This window comes from Euprymna scolopes, chromosome 13, assembly GCF_053919585.1.
Source record: "Euprymna scolopes isolate OS-2025 chromosome 13, ASM5391958v1, whole genome shotgun sequence".
Lineage (NCBI taxonomy): Eukaryota > Metazoa > Mollusca > Cephalopoda > Sepiida > Sepiolidae > Euprymna > Euprymna scolopes.
The window spans coordinates 101,485,454-101,501,286 of NC_136494.1; the positions used below are offsets into that span (position 1 = coordinate 101,485,454).

Consider the following 15,833-nt stretch of genomic DNA (forward strand, 5'->3'; position numbering starts at 1 on the left):
ACAGTAGGTGATCTAATTTTCTAGATTAGCTCAGGGAGGAACCTTACTAACAATCCACTAGGCAATTTTAGTTTTTGTATATTTTTTCTAGATTCCCCACTCTCCAACATGAACTGTTTCTCTTCCAAATTCAAGAACTTTTTATTTTCCAATGAATTGAACTTTTTTCACACGCACACACTTTTAATAAAAAAAAAATAATAATAATTTTTTGCACACACACACACATACAGAAATTGTATATATATCTTCTTTGCAAAAACGCTGCGGTTTTCATTAGTTAGTTTAGAGCCCACAGAGTGAATGAGGTATTGTGGTAAATGTTGCCAGTCAAGAGTAAAGTCTCCAAAGACTCCATTTTCACTTTAGTAACAAAGACGCTGCAACACTCCCCCTCCCAGATCTTATAGGGCCTTGTGCCTAAATTTGTTTTCTAAACTTGAATTTTACTTTTAATTTATTTTAATTTTACATTGAATTATTTTGATTGTAATTTTCATTTTAACGAAATAAATTATATATCAAGATCAAAGTGTAGTATCTGTTCCGACAGATACTGCAAGCAAAGACCATATGTGGGGGAAACCCCACATATAAGACCTTGGTCAATGTAGGGGCAACCCTTCATACCAATTGTCACTATCCAGCTTCCCTACTCCCCGGGGAGTTGGTCCCCATTTCCCCTTCACTCCTCACATTAAAAATCGGCCTTGTGCCTAATTTGCTCGGTGGCGGAGCAAATAAATAGCTTTTTCTTAGCCTTTTGGCCAAAATCAAAGTGTAGTATCTGTTCCGGCAGATACTGCAAGCAAAGACCATATAGGGGACAAACCCCACGTATAAGACCTTGGTAAATGTAGGGGCAACCCTTCATACCAATTGTCACTAGCAAGCTCCCCTACTCCCTGGGGAGTTGGTCCCCATTTCCCCTTCACTCCTCACATTAAAAATCGGCTTTGTTCCTAATTGCTCGGTGGGGCAGCAAATAAATACCCTTTTCTTAGCCTTTTGGCCAAGATTAAAGTGTAGTATCTGTTCTTACTACATGCTGTACTTATATTTGTAATTTTGTGATATAAAGTGGGGGGATCACTTTTCTGTAGTAATTTAATGTAAAATGCTCACCGACTTTACAACCAGTCAGCCTCAAAGCAATTCAAGTCATTCTCCAGATTATTCAAGTTGTTTTTGAAGGATTCCAATTATTTTTAAAGCATTCAAGTCATTCTTAATGTCATTCAATTCATTCTTTAGTTCATTAAAGTCATTGTAAGTCATTTACTTTTTATTTAAGTCATTTCGGACCATTTTTCGGTCATTTTAGTTTATCTTTAAGAATGTTATGTCAATCCTACATTCATGCATTCATTCATTACACTAGAGCACGCGACTAATGGCTATCGGGCTTGTTGCAATATAAACTGTATACAATTATCTTGCACGAAAAGTGATGCCCCGTTCCTTTCTTTGAGTAGTGCTCATTTCATGGTTAAACATTTATCTTTCATCTCGAAAGTTTTGATGAATTTGTTAAATGGTATTTTAAAAGACATGTTTTTAATATAGCTCCTAAAATCTGCAAGCTCAGGCAACATTAATTGGAACAACTACATAGGAGATACTGCCAAGTCTGCTACAAAGCAGTAAGGCTTCCTCTATCAGAATACTAAACCTCATATCTTACAGTTTTATATATTTCTGCAAAGCAGCACTTCGCCATGTATGGAATATTGTTGCTACATATAGACTGGTGCGCCAATCACTAATCTCTCACTTACCCTACGTGCAAAACAAGAGTCTTTTACCTAATGGGGTCGACACTGTCTTTCAAGTTCTATCCCTTGGCCTATCGCCATACTATGAATTCGTCGCACTTGTATTCTCTCAAAAAATACTTAAGATGAAACAGACTAGGAGCAAAATCACGCCATTTTCATTGTAGAGATTCCTAGATAGATTCTGGAAAAATTTCTATTCAAATAGCTTGTCTTCTCGTATCGTTTGCCTTTAAAATCCTGCCTGCTCACTGTCTTCGCGACTGTACCAACATGAATAAATTTAAATATAATGTGAACAAAGATATACCTACAAAATTTAAAATGTAATGTGAACAAAGATATATCTACAAAATTCCCCGCTCAGAATACCCCTTATGATCTGGCCCAAATCAAAGTAGCTCTCCATCTCAGATACTATATACTTTGTGGGAACAAAAGTAAAATAAAAGAAAAATGTAATTTTATATAAATTGGTATAGAACGACTTTCTAAACGATTTCATTTTGTTGTTGGTATTAGTTTTCCTAGTTCTCTTTAGAATCATTTGCTTACAGAAGGGATCACGTGAAGGTTGCCAGCATCTGTAGTTAAAGTGCTGCTATAGAACCAACTGCATTCGAACTTGGCACATTCAAGTCTTCAGTCCATATCAAGATCCACTTCACCACCGGCACGCCTCAGTTCATCGATGGAAAGACTTAAATAGTCACGCGAAACAGATATACCTAAACAAAAAAGGTCACTCTATATCCAGGGACACGTCTGAAAAAGGCCCACGTTTCTTATCTTCAATAGTTACTTTAAACGATATGCAAGAACTAATGGCGAATACCGTTATCTTTTAATAGTGCACATTTGACAACTCTAGAGGGATAGCTGTAAATATACAAGTTGAAAAAGCCAATCCATAAAAACATATATCATTCGTTGTAAACAAATTAACAACTTGTTTGAACAACGTGAATAAAGCCATGGCAGGTGCTCGTCTGAGCTTCAATCTATGCCCCCTTCGCTTCCAAACGTTCACGAAAAACACTCGTCTAGCCCAAACCATTACCAATAGTTCCCTACACTCTTTATCTGTGTCTAAACCTAAATGTAGATTCTATGAACAAAGCTTCTTTCTTAGAACTGTACGCCTGTGGAACTCTCTTCCGTTGGCCTGCTTTCCAGCTGACTACAATCTTATTGACTTCAAGTCCAATGTAAACAAGTTCTTGATGAACCGTCCTTGTATGCAATCCAACTTACAAAAATTCCACTACTTATGTTTACTACGCTATAATCACATTGACTAATGTATACCCATTAACCCTTATTCTTGAGTAGCCTCCAGGCCTTGATAATTGGTGATTCCTGTGTAAACAAAAACAAAAGGATTTTTTTTTACATAGGCATCACCACATTATGAAGACCAAGAGGCCACTCAAGGATAAGGGTTAAAGAATGTACAGTAGAAATTGGACAATATAGTAATCATTAGTAATGAAAATTTGGTAAATTTGATAACTTATATGAAACGGCTCATCAAGAACTTATTTACGTTAGACTTGAAGACAACCATATTATAGTCAGCCGGAAAGCAGGAAAACGGAAGACAATTCCACAGGCGTGCAGTTCTAAGAAAGAAGCTTTGTTCATGGAATCTACGTTTAGGTTTAGGCACAGATAAAGAGTGGGGGCAATTATTGATAGTGTTTACAGCTAGACGAGTGTTTCTTGTGAAAGTTTGGCGAGGGGGGACCATAGATTGAAGCTCAGTCGAACACTTTCCATGAAAATAACGATACATCAGAGACAAACTCGCAACATCTCTTCTGTGAGATAGAGGTTGCAAGGAAGAGAAAAGGACATCTCCTACGAGGCTACGAAGTCTATTTTGAACTCTATCAAGGCAGGATAAGTCCTTTCTAGCAGCTCCTGCCCAGATGTGGCAACAGTATTCCATCCTTGGACGTACCTGGCTCTTATATAGGTAGAGAATAGCATCAGCAGTGAGATATCTACCGGATCGATAGAAAGATCCCACCATTTTTCCAGCGGCCTTGGCAACAGATTTGATGTACGTGTTCCATTTAAGATCAGGAGTAATGGTCAAGCCAAGAAGCTTGTCAAAACTTGAGGCCTCCTGAAGACGAGAGCCATTCATTTCAATTGATGCCAGATGTGGATCAGAATGTTGATGATGTAAAGAGAGAAGCTTGGTTTTAGATGCATTAAAAGAAACCAGCCACTCCTTACCCCATTGTACTACGTGCTCAAGATCAGAGGAGAGAGAATTGGAGAGAACTTGGTCGTTTACTGTCTTAGATGTGCTACCATAAATGGTAGTGTCGTCAGCATAGATGTCTACAAATGATGTAAGGATGTGATTTGGAAGATCATTAATATAGATCAGGAAAAGAGTTGGGCCCAGGATGGACCCCTGAGGGACACCGGCATTAATACTGTGAGCTTCTGATTTTTGCCCATCAACTACTACTCTTATGAACCTATCAGAAAGAAATGATTTAATAATTGAGAAGACATTTCCAGCAATACCATAGCTAGAGATCTTATGAAGTAAACCTTTATGCCATACCCTATCAAAGGCCTTAGATATGTCAAAGCAATTGCCCTAGAAAAGTTGCCTCCGTCGAGAGATTTGCTAATCCTATGAGATATAACTGTAAGCACATCTGCTGTAGATCTAGCAGAACGGAAACCATATTGAGTGTCACTAAGAAGGTTATTTTTGTTGAGATGGTTGATTACTTCTGTATTTAACACAGATTCCAGCAACTTACTCATGACGCACAGGAGACTTATTGGCCTGTACTGAGAGGGAGATGAGCGATCACCTGAATTCTTAAATACGGGGCATACTGATGAAATTTTCCAGGGAGATGGGAAACTATTCTCCATAAGACAACGTTTAAACAGTTTTGTAAGCATGGGCGCTAGTTCAGGTTGAAGTTTTTTGAGTACTATAATTGGAATACCGTCAGGGCCAGTTGCTTTACTGGAATCAAGGTTTTTGATTAGCTTGGCAACATCACGTAAAGATATACGTATATCACATAGCGTGTTTTCTGATACAGGAGGAAATATTGGAGGTTGGCAGCCTTGCTCGCAAAGGGTAGAATTAGCTGCAAAGTTCTTGACAAAGAGTTTGGCTTTGTCTGATGCTGACGAGATTACCTCAGGTCCATTGATAATAGTTGGGATGGAGCACACGCTTCTGTTCAGGATTCTGTTTGCTATTTGCCAAAACTGGTGGGAACCAAGCCGCTGCTCAGCTACTTTGGACTTAACAGATTGAGCATACAACTCTCTTGCATTCTTTATTACTTTCTTACAATGGTTGCTGGCAGTCCTGAAAGCGGCTTTAGTTTTTATACATCTATTACGTTGGAAACAGTGGAAAAAGTGATTTCTGTGCGCAATGGCAGCAACACATTCTGGAGAGAACCATGGCTGGCTGTTACGTTTTTACTGAAACTTTTTCGAGGGTATGAAACGGTCAATACCTACAATTAACCATTCCGTCAGGTCTAATACTATAGAGGACACATCCTTTTTAAACATGGAATGCAGAGGTAGATCAGATATAAATGTACGGAAGCTATCCCAGTCAGCCTTAGTGTATCGATATACTGTACGATGGAGAGGTACGTCTGGGGACTTATTACATTTCATTTTTATCTTAATTGATACAACAGAGTGGTCGGAAGATCCAAGAGGCGACAGAACAGAAACTGAACATAGTTCAGGGCAAGTTGTGAGAAAAAGGTCTAGTAGGCTCGCATACTGGCCGTCATTGTCGGGCACACGAGTGGGTTCCTGAACAATCTGAGTGAGGTTATAGGCAATGGAGAAATCATGACAGAACCTCCCCTCATCATCGGTCTTGTTAGAGTGGGTCAACCATTCGACGTTGTGAACATTGAAGTCACCACATACGTGAATGTTAGCTGAAGGATAAGCAGATAGGACTTGGTCAATTTTCTCAGATATGCTTTGAAAGATAGTAACTCCGCTGTTATGGGGGCGATAGAGAGTAAATATAAATGCCGTAGTGTGAGATAAAGCAAGTGGTGTTTTTTTAGAACGTTCTATGTTAAGAGAATTGTAATTTAATCTGTGTTAGAAGTTGTATAGACATGCTTTCTCTAATTAGCGTGTATATACGCGAACTAGTGTGTTGGCGGGTTTATTATGCAATGTTTTATATGCAGAGAGGAAATTTACGCTTCCAAACATGAAAATGTCTAAACTAACTTTTTGCATATGATTCGATGCATGCACTGGCATGAGTAAAATCATATATAATTATTTCAAGTCAAAACAAATGAATTTCTTTGAATTTATCAATTTCACCGTTTGGATCCGCCTTGAATGCATAATCGCCAAACTTATATTTCACAAATCATTTGAGCCAAAGTCCACGACAATGTTAACATCTGCTTTACTCTAGCTTCACTTATATTTCTGTTGGGCGATGGCAAAGCTAACATAATACATTTCTCGATTCACATACAGTCATAATTGTACACACTCTTAGAAGGGAACAGCAAGAATACTAAAAAGAGCTCTCGGTTGGTTTTAATAAAAAAAAAGCAGGGTAATGTCGACAGCTGGTTTGGCTGCCCTATACACAGCATTACAATCTTCAAAGAAAGAAAATTAAAAGCAAAAAAAAAGAAAAACATTAAGTGAAAAAGTTTTGATCAAAAATTTCAGATCGATAAATTATCGATTTTGTCTTCCGTGATATTCCAAAAACTTACAACTTGTCTTACAAAAACTCTCAAAATGTTGACTTTATGTTTTCCTATGTATGTAAACTTTCATTTTAAACATATTAAATATTATATATATATTAAATATTATATATAAACATATTAAATATTATATTTATATTAAATAGTATATATATATAAACATATTAAATATCATATATATTAAATATTATATATATATTAAATATTATATATATAAACATATATATCAAATATATATAAACATATATATTTAATATATATAAACATATATATTAAATATTATATATATGCTAAATATTATATATATATAAACAGATTAAATACTATATATATATAAACATATATATTAAATATTATATATATGCTAAATATTATATATATAAACATATTAAATACTATATATATAAACTTATATATTAAATATTATATATATTAAATATTATATATATAAACTTATGAAATATTATATATATATTAAATATGGCTGCTGTAAATTCATGCTTTTGGGTGCCTTATTTTGTTTGCCTTTTTCTCTCTCTCTCGCTTTATTACAGTTAAGTATTCCCTAAAGACGTGTTCTTTAAAATGTTTCTCTAAAACTAGCTCTCCACAAAAATAATTTCCTAAATCGGAACTCCTAAAAAGGGGACGTCCTAATATATGTTGTCGTTATGTTTTTTTTTTATTATCAATTTTCACCCCAAACAAGGCACAATGCCACTTTGAAGTAGGGGACTACTATCGGGGACATAATTTGCAGGGGCATTATGAAGGGAGTTGAGTAGCAAGATGTTTGTTCACATTACACTTGAACTTCTGAATATCAGTACAGTTGGGAAAGCAGGATCTCGGAAGGGAGTTCCAAAGACTTGCAGTTCTGGAGAAGAAACTATTGGAGTAAAAGGCTTTCTTTAGCCTAGGGGTCTCTACTGTAAAGGTGTGGGACTTAGTTGTTTGTCGGGTTTGTCGGAGGTAGTCACGTCGAGGGGGTATAGGAGCTTGTATTTCGTCAGAGCATTCACCATTAAAATATTTGTAGAACAGGCAGAGGGATGCAACATTTCGTCGATGGGACAGAGGCTAAAGCCTAAATGACAGTTCAGGACCTATTTTGAACCCTGTCCAGAAGTGAGAGACAAGTAGCAGATACACCAACCCAAATATGACAACAGTACTCCATACATGGGAGAATGGTGGCCTTATAGAGGTACATGATACTTTCAGGCGTAAGTAATTGTCTAGCACGGTAGAGAGAGCCCACCTTCTTTGCAGCAGCCTTGGAAATGCTCTCAATGTATCTATTCCAGTTCATGTTCCCTGTAAACGTTAGGCCGAGGAATTTAAAAGAAGTACTTTAAGGTAATGTGTTCTTGGCCATTGCTATTGGTGATAGAGAAGGTTTCTTGTAGTTATTGAAGAGAACAAGCTTAGTCTTGGCAGCATTGAATGTGACCATCCATTTTTCTCCCCATTCCACTACAGATTCGAGGTCATCCTCTAGTGTTTCTGCCATGTTCTTAGACATGTGTTCATTTGTTTTTCCCTCATGCTTGTTATAGAGAGTGGTGTCATCGCCAAATATACCCATCTCCGAAACAATTTTATCAGGGAGGTCATTTATGAATATCAGGAATATTAAAGGTAGCTTGTGATAATGTCTTATTTTGCGCGCTATGTGCCTTCCACTAGTGACTCAGGTTGGATTTAGTGACGTGCACCCGAAAATGAAAAGTGCGTACGAGATGAAGAGAGAGATAAAGAAAGATAAAACACTGAAATATTTGGTTTGAAGATTAGACGTTTCGGCATGCGGACGTGTATATTTCTGTGCTTCTCATCAACTAAAAGATGTTGATTGAGATTTTATTCCATTAAGAGTCGACATTTTAAGACAAAACCTGTTGGTTGCTACTGCTTCTGTTTTTTATTATTTTTTTTAAACAAAGGGGTCACCACTTAGTAAGGCCCGGAAGCCACTCGAGGATAAGGATTATTGAGTGTCCGGTAGTCAATGGCATAATTTCTTAGTAATCATCAGTAGTAGAAATTTGCTAAATTGGATCATTTAATGGATCGGTTCATCAAGAATTTGTTTACGTTGGACTTGAAGACAACCAAATTGTAGTCAGCTGGAAAACAGACTAACGGAAAAGAGTTCCATAGTTCTTTGTTCATGGAATCTACGTTTCGGTTTGGGCACAGATAAAGAGTGGTGAAATTATTGACAGTGGTTTTAGCTAGACAAGTGTTTTTCGTGAAAGATTGGCGAGGGGGGGGACAATAGATTGGATCTCAGACGAGCACCTGCCATGGAAATAACGATATCGCAGAGACAGGCTCTCAGCGGCTCCTCTGCTTTTATCCTATTATGTCCTATGGGTGAGTGTAGTGTAATTTATTGCTCGTTCATCATGATACCATCATCCCAGGCATTATGTCCTGTTTGGGGGCGGCTGTATAGTATATATTTGTTCGTATTGATACCAACTTCCCATGCATTACATCTACCTTTGTGGGTATGTAATATATTTTACATGGCAGTGATACTATCCTTTTCCGAGGTTACATTCTTGTTTTTTGCTTTTGTTTTTGTTTTTTTGTTTTTTGTTTTTTTGTTTTTTGTTTTTTTTGCAAACGAATTGATATACAGGGTAGAACAATAGTTATCGCCCTTAAAATACACTACAGTTTATTGTAAAAATTTTATTGAAAAAATTAATTCAGATAACTTGGCTATGGAGTAGAGCTGACATCTATTCAATATAGCCACCTTCAGCCTCAATCGCCGCTCGATACGGGTCTGGAACTTGGAACATCCCTTTTCCCAAAGCGTTGGCGGGAGCTCGGCTGGAGCTCGGCGGATAGCGGTATTCAGGTTTGCTTTAGTGTTGTGGGAGGTCATGCTGGTGATGTTCTCGAGGTATAACCAAGCGAAGTAGTCCAGGTCGAGGGGGGAGGGGGGCCAGTGAGAGAAGAGTACAAAATTGTAACGCTCCTTCTGGAGCCAAACCTAAGGTTTTTTGAACTTGTGGGTCGGCGCCATCATAATGCCATACCAATGGTCTGTCAGCGGCCGCCTGATTACACCACGGGATCACCACACTTTTTAGCACACCCAGATACACTTTGGTGTTGACTTTCAAGCCGACTTCGAAGACATGAAGTGGAATGATGTGGCCTTCACTTGAAATCACACCAAAGAACATAAACGTGGCTGGAAAATTTGTTTTCATCAATCTGGCCACGTCCCTGTTATTCATGGTAATTCAGTGATGAATTTTGATGGTGTTGCCAATAGTCCTGTTGTCATAACTTATATCGGCAAAGAGCATGAATTGTACGGCGGTGCATTTCCGATCTCGCTCGTTAAACATTGTGTCACTTTCAGACATGATAAAAGGCTCCTATCACTCTTGGGATTTGTACACAACTGGCCAACTAGTAGATGGTCTGCAAAAAAAAAGAAAACGGTTTTTCATCAAGTAGAAATGAAATGATGTCGTCTTTTTATGGCGACCATTTTATTGTTCCACCCTGTATTTTGGATCTTCGTTTTTGTTCAAATATGTTGTATTGTTTTATGTGGTTGTGAGACTCCTTCCGAGGATTCCGTTCTGTTTTGTTTTTGTTTTTTGTTTTTCTTCTGGGAAAGGGATTATTATACAAACATTTTTTTTTCACGAACAGAACTAGAAAGAAAGCAAATCATCGTGAACGTAAATGAAAACAAAATGAATGTTAAGCATTGGAATTCCTGAAAGATGTGAAACACGTTGCGTTTTATTGGTTTCCAACTGAGAATTCTAATGGAATTGACCAAAATATAAATTACTTCACCTCTTCAGAAAACGACGGTACAGATAAAGTCCTCCCGCATAAAATGCTGAGAATTTATAGATGTGTGTGTGTGTGCGTGTGCGCGCGTGTGTGTGTGTGTGTGTGTGTGTGTGTGTGTGTGTGTGTGTGTGTGTGTGTGTGTGTGTGTGTGTGTGTGTGTCTGGTTGGGAAACGGAAAACAAAAAGTAATGAAAACACACCGCGAAGAGATTAAAAGAAGAAAAGTATTCGAGAAGACACAGCTCAAAGTATCCTGAGGGCATTGATTGTGGCATGGCTAGGAAAATGAAAATTTACTGGATTATCATTGCAGGCGAGGTGATTAGAATAAATCACATGAACACTAAAATCGAATCAATGATAGGAACAAATAATTAAAAAGAGACAAACAGTTTTGTACATAAGTGTAAGAATTTGGATTATTTGGATTATTCGTACAACTATCCTTTTCACAGTGTTTCAGCAGATGTGAATTTCGACCTTCTTCAAGTGTGCTATTTCAAACTTTATTTTAATTAATATTTGTATTATAGACGAGAATTTCCAAGGAATTTCGATTGGTCATATACGTGTCGTTTATAACTTAGAGAAGAATGTTATTCAAAACTGATTTTTACTTAAAATACATATCCGCGTGTCTACATGATATCGACAGTTCTGAAAAGTGTCGAAAATCTAACTCGTTAGCAATATTTTTTTTTACATATGAATTACTTCTTATCAATGATCGGAAGCCACTCGAGGATAATGATTAATGGGTATACAGTAGTCAATAGGGTTTATAGCGTAGTAAACATAAGTAGTGGAAATTTTGTAAATTGGATTAGTTAGGGGGACGGTTCATCAATAATTTGTTTATGTTGGACTTGAAGATGATCAAATTGCAGTCGGATGGAAAGCAGGCAAACGGAAGCGAGTTCCACAAGCGTGCAGTTCTAACAATCTTTGTTTGTGGAATCTACGTTTAGGTTTAGGCACAGATAAAGAGTTTTGGAAATTATTGATAGTGGTTTTGGTTAGACGAGTGTTTTCCGTGAAAGTTTGGCGAGGGAGGATTTAAGTTCAGCTGAGCACTTGTCATGAAGATAACGATAAAGTAGAGACAGGCTCGCAACGTCTCTTCTGTGGGAAAGAGGTTGCAGGGAAGAGAAAAGTGGATCTCGCACTAAGCGTCGAAGTCTATTTTGAACTCTGTAAAGACAGGATAAACTGCTTCTAACAGCTCCTGCCTAGATGTGGAAACAGTATTCCATCATTGGCCTTACTTGGCTTTATTATATAGAAAGAGAATTGCCTCAAGAGTGAGATATCTACTTGACCGGTAGAAGGATTATTTTATAAAAAGGAATTATATCTCCCCATCATGACTGGATTAAAGGATTGCTGGGATCGATCTATAGAGTGGTTTTTTAAATCAGTTTTGTAAAATTTTGCAGTAGACGATTTTTTAGGTAGTCAACATGGTCACAAGCTTGTATTGGGTTAGCATCAGTAACGTGGCCCGTGTGAAGGATTAAGTATTTCGTAAGACTCGGAAGACTTCATGACCGCAGATCCACGACATATCTCACGACGTAGGAAAATTTATTCGAATAATACATGTGACGACATGAACTTTACGACACTAACGGATTAGAGAGTATAACAAAAAAAGAGAGTGACATATAGATACGTATTTCAACTTGGTCAAAGAATTAAGAGTGAAAATGTAGAAGATGGCGGTAGCAGAGTTCGGAAAACAAAATATAATCATCCAAACATGGAAAACGAAAGTGTATGAAGTGAACATTGGTGAAGCGTGTGGAAAAATCCTAACGGCAATTACTTAATTACAGATTAGAAAAGAGAATCTCTGTCGCGGATGTTTCTTATGTGAACTGCGCAGAGGAGATGCGCATAAGTGAAACACGTTTGTAATGCATGCGTTTGGAGTGGCTGAATAGTTGAATATGTGCGCATGTGTGTCTCTTGTGTGTGTGCATATGTATTTTCATGTATTAGTGCACATTTTGAGAGTATTCACATGGTGACTCTGTGTGTGTGTGTGTGTTTTTGTATGTGTGTGTTGTGATTTTTCGGAGTAAGAATAAAAAAAGAACGGATAATGTTTGACATTTTCGGTTTGTTATACACACACAAAAAAAAAGTTGGAAACTTCCAGGAAATCTGACGAAAAAAATAAAACAAAAACTGAAATAAATCAAAGTAAGCAGAACCAATTGTTTGTTGTTTTACATCGCAACTTTTTATTGAAATAAAATTGATAATTTAATGTGGCATTTATGCTCCATTAGACTTGCAAACACGAATTGGGAGGGGGTGAATGAAAACTAATATTTTTCGTTCAAAATAAAAGTTTATAGTCACAACAGATATAAAATGCCAGTTGTAAATAGTTTCGCGTTGTCCGTGCTTGTGTGTATATGTGTGTATATATGAGCTTTATCTATACACACACACAGACACACACACACACACACACACACACACACACACACACACATATATATATTATGTTTGGTTTACAGAAAGTTTAGATGAGATAAGTCATCAATACCGTCGGTTTCAAACCTGATAATTAGGGATCTTTTAAGATACACACATCAAGCTCTTTCTAGCTAATACTTATCCATATCATCAAGATAAGTATTACCTGAAGAGAGCTATATATGAGTATCTAAAACGGTCCCTAATTATCAGGTCTGAAACCGACGGTATTGATTACTTACCTCATCTAAACTTTCTGCAAACAAGACATAAATACGCTATTATTTTCGGATTTTTCCTTACAATAAAGCACTCTGCTGAAATCCTATTTCTCAAAAATATATAACTAATCATATATATATATATATATATATATATATATATATATATATATATAAATTAAAAAAGTTATTTTATGCCTATATATATGTGTAAATATACTACAGATTTTAGCCCGTTAAACTAGTTTTGTATGATGAAATGTAGCGAACTAAGTATTATGGTACCCGTGTAATGTTGTGACTCTTTTGCTCTGATCATAACGTCGTATCTATGTTAACTGTGGTACACAGTGCAAAGAGTCAAAACATTATTATTATTATTATTATTATTATTATTATTATTATTATTATTATTAATTGATTCGTGTGACGACAAGTCGCTGGATAAATTTTTATGATTAGAAAAATAAAACCAATTCGATCGGAAAAATATGGATGAAAGCTAAAATAATAAAAGGCTACAAATTTAGAAAATAAAGGTAAACAGAGTTTAGGAGGAATATGTCGTTGACGTAAACAAATGTATCATAGAATTATACAGACACTAGTGTTTCGGGAATCATCAGTGTAGGTGTCACAATTAACACCGGTCGATAGATTCGAAGCCGGCAAGAGAAGCAAGGGCTTATTCCATTTAGCCACCGTTAACTGCAAGAAATACTGTTGAAATTTAAACATTTATGTATTTCAAATGCGCTTTTTAACATCTGTTAGAGTGATCTAATCATTATATGATGATCTGCGCATAAGAGCTAAATTGACTGATTTTAACACACACATATATATATATATATATATATATATATATATATATATATATATATATATATATATATATATATATATTAAAATCAGTCAATTTAGTTTCTATGCGCAGATCATCAATTGAAATAAAAAGTCGGCCATTTAGCTCTTATGCGCAAATCAACATATTATGATATATATATATATATATATATATATATATATATATATATATATATATACTAGCATGGGTGTCCGGTGTTGCTCGGATATTTGGAGGTGTATGCTGAGCAACAAAAAAAAACAAAAAAAAAACGGTAAATATTTTTAAACTTTGACCCCATTATGACCCCTTAAAATTTATTGTTTTGTGCTCAAATCAAGTTATTAAGTTATATCCATGTCCAAGGAACATATATCTAAAATTTCAAGAGTGTAGAGTAAAAATTGTCGGGGGAGTTTGGTAGAGTTCTCAAAGGTCAAATCGTTGAACTTTGACCCCTTAATCACGAAATTTTTGGCCCAAAACGGATCACATTGATTTTTCCAAGTACCATGTATATCAAATTTCGAATCTGTAGACTAAAAATTTACAGAGTTATTGCTTAGGGAAATGTACACACGCAGACAGACAGACAGACACTTTCACTTTTATATATATACTAGCATGGGTGCCCGGCGTTGCCCGAGTGTTTGGAGGTGTATGCTGAGCAAAAAAAAAAAAACTGTCAATTTTTTTAACTTTGACCCCTTAAAATCTATTGTTTTGGGCTCAAAAGTTATTAAGTTAGATCCATGTCCTAAGAACCTATATCTAAAATTTCAAGTGTTTAGACCCAAAATATTTTGGTAGCGATCTCAAAGGTCAAATCGTTTAGCTTTGACCCATTAACAGCCAAATTTCGGTCCGAAAAACGATCACATAGATTTTCCCAAACCTTAGTAGCCTGTATATCAAATTTCGAGTCTGTAGATTTAAAATTGTCAGAGTTATTTCGTAGGGAAATGTACACAGACACACACACACACACACACACACACATAAACACACAGACATATACGTTCACTTTTGTGGATATATAGACTAGCATTTCAGCCCGGCGTTGCCCGGGTGTTTGGATGTGCATGTTGAGCAAAAAAAAAAGTGGTAGTAGGAAGGCAGGCTGGAACCCGTACCGCAAAGGAGGAAAAGAACAGGCTAAAACCTAACGTTTATGCTGTTACGACCACCGCCAAACCGAAAGAGACATTTTTAAAAATTAAGGCCAGATAATCTAAAGGAGAGGATAACTTTCAAAAATATCGGCGAAAAAAGTGATCCCCCCCTGTAGAAAAGTGCCTAGTTGAAGGAGAAGATATTAATGTTTTTAGCCAATTTTTCGATATTTGTCGTATGAACGGTCGAACTTTAAAACGATACTGATCTTGGTAAAATCCGTCGCCTTCATTAAAAGTTTAAGGCAGATATGCAAACAGGCATACATACATACATTTATATATTGTTAACTAAAAATTTTCCACCCAAAATGATGAAAAATCTTGCCCTATCTCTGAATACCCTTTATGTAAAATTTCAAATATTTAGACCAGAAATTGTCTGAGTAATTTGGAAGCGACCGTAGAGGTTAATTTTTTTTAAACTTTGACCCCTGTTATGACCCCTTGAAATTTATTATTTGGGGCTCAAATCAATTTATTAAGTTAGATCCATGTCCAAGGAACTTATATCTAAAATTTCAAGTGTGTAGAATCAAAATTGTCGGAGGAGTTTGGTAGGGTGCTCAAATGTTAAGTCATTGAGCTTTAACCTCTTAATCGCCAAATTTCTGGCCAAAAACATGTCACCTCGATTTTCCCAAATCTCAGTACTTTGTATATCAAATTTCGAGTCTGTAGACTAAAAATTGACAGAGTTATTGCGTAGGGAAATGTACACAGACACA

General features: G+C 36.3%; 1 protein-coding gene and 1 pseudogene across 1 annotated transcript in view; both read left to right on the forward strand.

The window, feature by feature from the left end:
• LOC145292363 (uncharacterized) overlaps positions 1-15,833 on the forward strand; it is a 626,312-nt gene that overhangs the window by 292,701 nt on the left and 317,778 nt on the right. The window lies entirely within an intron of this gene.
• LOC145292615 (U2 spliceosomal RNA) lies at positions 992-1,098 on the forward strand (annotated as a pseudogene).